This window comes from Copadichromis virginalis, linkage group LG17, assembly GCF_057382275.1.
Source record: "Copadichromis virginalis isolate Kocher_CV1m ecotype Utaka linkage group LG17, C_Virginalis_male_GT1.1, whole genome shotgun sequence".
NCBI lineage: Eukaryota > Metazoa > Chordata > Actinopteri > Cichliformes > Cichlidae > Copadichromis > Copadichromis virginalis.
Window position 1 is genome coordinate 15,925,317 of NC_140634.1, and position 5,352 is coordinate 15,930,668.

Sequence of the window (5,352 nt, forward strand, 5' to 3'; positions counted from 1 at the left end):
TTTCATGCAGTCTTCTCTTTATGGTAGATTTGGATATGGATACACATACTCCCTGGGGAGTGTTGTTCACTTGGATGGCTGTTGTGAAGGGGTTTCTCTTCATCATGAAAATGATTCTGCGATCATCCACCTCTATTGTTTTCCATGGTCGTCCAGGTCTTTTTGTGTTACTGAGTTCACCAGGGATTTCTTTGTTTCTCAGGATGTACCAAACTGTAGTTTTTGCCACTTGTAATATTGTAGCAATAGGTAGGTTAGGTTATAACAAAGTTAAAATGGCTAAAAAGCAAGGCCCACTTTGCTTGCACCGCTCTGTTAGTATGATAATGTACTATGAGGCCTTTAAGATTTGATGGTGCCCATTCAAGATTTTATTTGTGCAGAAAAGTTATTTAAATTTAATTCTGGATTTAACAAGGAGCCAATGAAAAGATGTCATTATAGGGGATATGTCTCTTTTTCTAGTCACAGTTAGGTTTGCGGGTTCCCTTCCTTCACCTTAGTCTTTCTATGGCGTTAATAACCTTGTTTTGAATCTTCATCTTCATAATAACGGTACATCTTCAGTTTATTCTCTTTGCCTCAGGAGTCTGCACTTGTGGTTCTTGACACAGTGAAATGATCTAAGGTATGATTGACCTTCACCAAACATTAAACAGCTTTAATCCTGCCCTAAGTCTTTATCTGTTTGAGCCTGTTTCTGTCAAACAGAGACAGTCTGACATCAGATTGCATCGCTGGTAGTTTCTGAAGCTGTGAGCACTTTACAAACACAGAGCACAACTGTCACTTACATTTTTAGAATTGCAACTAAGCTCATGATCTAAGACTAAGATAAATATTATACTAATATAGGTCTAAAGTATTATTAGTAAAACTTAAATGCTCCATCTTCATAATGTGTTTTATGAAAAAAGGTTAAAATATTTTGCACAGGCCACAAGTTTTCCCAATGTTAACGAGAACTTGCAGAAAATCTTCAGACCAAGACATTAAAAAAAATTCAGATTACTTCTTATTTGTCTGCCAATTTAAAAATTGGAAGAAAAAATTGGACTTTATGGATCATTTTGCAAACGTTTTAATACTTTGAGCAGCGCGGAGCTCTATGCCCTATGATAAACAGACTCTCTGGGCCCTCGTTCTTTCTTAATCCCTATCTCTTATGTTTTAATTGTTTTTCAACAAATAATTGAGCCATGTACATTACAATCTAAATAACTAACAAATACTAGAAGCAGAGTAAAGGGAGAAAATAAACAAGAAAACATGAAGACATTTAGTACACAAACAGAAACCTAAATACAAGGTAACAAAAAAAGCTAATTACTCAAATACAGAAACACAGGAATACTAAGAAATATTTCTGATATAGGCCACATACGCTGATAAAAGCTTTCAATATCCCAGGTGAGAGCACCCACCCTGCAGGTGGCAGGTAGAATGGGAGCTGGGAAGAATTGTTCATTATCTGAGGAATACTGGTGGGAAAGTGCTTCTGGCTTGGTATTCTGAGAGCCTGGGTGACAGGAGAGAGAGAGATTAACTTGGATGAAAGACAGAGACCAGCGAGCTTGCTGGAAATTAAGTCCTTTAGCATTTCGGAGATATGGGCAATCGTGGCTCAGGAGTTGGCAGTTCGTCTTGTAATTGGAAGGTTGCCGGTTCGAGCCCTGGCTCCGACAGTCTCGGTCGTTGTGTCCTTGGGTAAGACACTTCACCCGTTGCCTACTGGTGGTGGTCAGAGGGCCCGGTGGCGCCAGTGTCCGGCAGCCTCGCCTCTGTCAGTGCGCCCCAGGGCAGCTGTGGCTACAATGTAGCTGCCGTCACCAGTGTGTGAATGGGTGGATGACTGAGTGTGTAAAGTGCTTTAGGTTCCTTAGGGAGTAGTAAAGCGCTATACAAATACAGGCCATTTTTTTAATCTGTCCATATGAGAAACAGCTGTATGGCTCCCTCCAGCCAGGGATGCCATCATTCCAGGGTTAATTTATAATTTCCAGAAGCTCTCTATCCCCCACGTTATAGTTTTGCTTGGTGGGGGTGAGGTGACATAAATAGAGCTGGCGTTTACCTTGAGGTTCGTATCTGTGGGATAGCACTGCCCCTACTGCTACGTCTGATGCATCGACGTACACGATGAACTGCTTATTAGTACCTGGGTGAATTAGAATGGGGGCAGAGGCAAATAGCTGCTTTCATTTAGTGAAGACAGTGTGGGCCTCCCAGGGCCAGGTGGATGGTATCTTAGAGGAGGTGAGACGAGTGAAGGGAGCAGCAACTTGACTGTAGTTTCTGATGAAGTGTCTGTAAAAGTTAGCAAACCCAAGGAAGCAGGGGAGTTCCCTTCATGGCTTAGGAACGGGCCATCCCTGCACTGCTTTGACCTTTGCTGGATCTGTCTTCACCTGTCCACCCCATGTTAGAGGACACCTAAATGATTGTCTCACATGATTTCAAGTTCAGCTGATGATTGGCTGTTTGTGGGCAATAGTTAAACAACTCACATGTCTTAACGAAAAGGACATCCCATAGAGTTTCACTCTGTGTTTCTGTCTTGCGCTTTGGTTTACTGTGTTGTTAATGTACCACAGGACATAGTTTGATGTTTTTCTGAGCTTTTATAAACTGCACAAATTAAAATCGAATGGGGCAAAAACACCTGAGCTACTGACTCATAAAATCTACTTTGATCTTTAAAAGAAGGACATGATAAATGAAATCTGCTAAATTGAATTATGAATCACAGGGCTGGAAATTATTTTAATTGTTTGTAACTGTAAATTTGTTTGCTTTGCCTTTTCCTTTGAGGGGCAGATCCAGATCAGAGTTTGTCAGGATTTGAACCTGAAGAGAAACAGTTAACAGAGACAGAGTGTCAATTCTCTGGATGACTGGACTCCAACAAACCCTGAAACACAGCAACAAAAGACCACAATCTGCCTCTCCAACCACCCTCCTCTTCACCCCATCGCAGAAAAAAAAAAAGGATCCCATTATGTAACCCACCAACCATCTCACTCATTAACTGGTTCCCAGTTAAAAGAGTGAAGGGGATGGGAAGGATCACGTGGTGCAGGGGCTTGTTTACCAAAACAAGGGTTGAACGAGGGAGAAACAGACTGTGAAGAAAAAAAGTAAGAAAGGGAGTTAAAAAAGAAGAGGCGAAGCAGCTTTTCCCACCAACTCATTCACAACTCAAATGCTTTCAGTCGCTGTGCTGCTGACCGCCGTCACCATGGAAACGACTGCTCAAGCAAAAGCAGCAAGGGGTGGGAGGGTGAAGGAATGGGAGTGGGAGCAGCAACAGTTTCACATCTGTCCATCTGTTTGTCCACTTCATGAAAACTACACGATTAAAATTCTAAAGACACCTGAACGTCCTTTCTGTGCACCACAGTGTAGCCCGAGGGGGGCAATCTCAGTCCACAAGGGCCGGTGTCCTGCAGGTTTTAGATCTCACCTTGGGTCAACACCCCTGAATCACGTGATTAGTTCGTTACCAGGCCTCTGGAGAACTTCAGGACATGTTGAGGAGCTCATTTAGCCATTTAAATCAGCTCTGTTGGTTCGAGGACACATCTAAAACCTGCAGGGACACCGGCCCTCGTGGACTGAGATTGCCCACCCCTGGTGGGTGTAGCTACTCTGTGGATGGAAAGGGGAAATGAAATGAAATTCATTTCTGTTTAATTTTCTGTAGTCTGTTTTAATCTGTTTGCTATTCATAGTCTCTCTTCTCTTGCCTCTCAACTGTGACAGACTTATTTTAGGATAAAGTTCATAGACTTTCTGAATGCTTTCTGTTTTATTTCAATTTTTTGCATGTTTGTTTGGCTTTAATCAGATATGAATGGTAATTATATGCATGCAGATTTTATGTGACCATTAAAGTTCATTTAAATAGTATGTCTGCTGGGTGGAAAGCCCAAAAAGGATCTTGCTGTTACCATAATATCAAAAATATTTCCCATGTGTGGGACTAATAAAGGTTTGTATCTTATTTTTAGTTCATTCAACTGAAGGACAGATGCATTTTTCAGTAGCCAGTCATCTGTTGTCCACCCATCCCTCGCAGTTCGCAGAAAACCTCCAGATTTTAGTGAAATACGACTAATTTGTCTGTTATACAACTCTTTGTTACTCTCCTTGACATCTCGGAGGGGTGGTGGGATTACTGTTCTATATATTTAAAAAAAGTTTAGTAATAACTCTGTATTTCTGCCTGTATTAGTCCTCACTATATATCATCCTCCTAGACTGAGACATGGCTTCTTGGAAAAATTGGTCAACTTTTTTTTTCAAACTTAGAATAGAATAGCCCTTTATTGTCACTGTACATGTACAACGATAGGTATGCTATAAAACTTCTTTTTTTAAAGCGACATGGGACATCAATGTCGTAATTCGGACAGCTTGTGATCTAATGATAAATAATGTTCTTTTACTAAAACTTAGAGACCAGCCGTTCCAAACAGATTCCAGTTTGTAATAATGTAGCTCTCCACTGGAGAAATCCTGCACTCCACTCGAGCTGCACTCACCCCAAGCTACTTAGGAGTTGCTTGGGAGGTAGAGAAGGAGGTACAGCAGGTCATCTACTAATTGGAAGGTCGATGGTTTGATCTCTGGCTGCTTCCAGTCTGCATGCAAAAATGTTTGTGGACAAGATACTAACCACAAGTTGTTCTCTGATGTATTCATCAGAGTATGGATGTGAGTGTTGTATAAAAAGAACTTGAATAGAAAAAGTGCTGGTGTGAATGAGGTGCTTTGAGTGCGCAGGGAGATTAGAAAACTGCTATGTTGGACTGTTTTCTCTCGGGTCCCCTCCCCAATCACATCATTTTGTACTGCTGTGTACAAAACGATGTGAGTTTTTACAGATAATTAGGAGATTTTCTGGATCAAAAACAACGGCATCCATCCCACTTTGGATGGATGGAGCAGCTGTCATTTGTGGAAATCTGAAAAGCCCCCCAACCGGAATAATCATAATAATGCAGTCTTACATGCTTACATGCCTCTCTGCTGCTCTGTCTCCTTGAAGGAGGAAGTTCATTGTCACACTGATACTTTCTACTTTTAGCCATTTCTGCTTCTCCTGACACAAAAATGAAGTTCATTGAGCTGCTTGTAATTCAGAAGTAAGATATACACAAGTTTTACGGTTATTTCCAACAGAAAGACTGCTGCCATGATGGACACATGCAGACCCGCTTGTAAATCAAGCTCTAGTAAAACTACTCAAAGCTCCCGCTTAACAACAAACTAGATCAAGTTGTAAACATATGCGAGCCATGTATCAGGGCTTGCCGTCGGCTGAAGACTTAACCGTATCGCGGCTGTGGC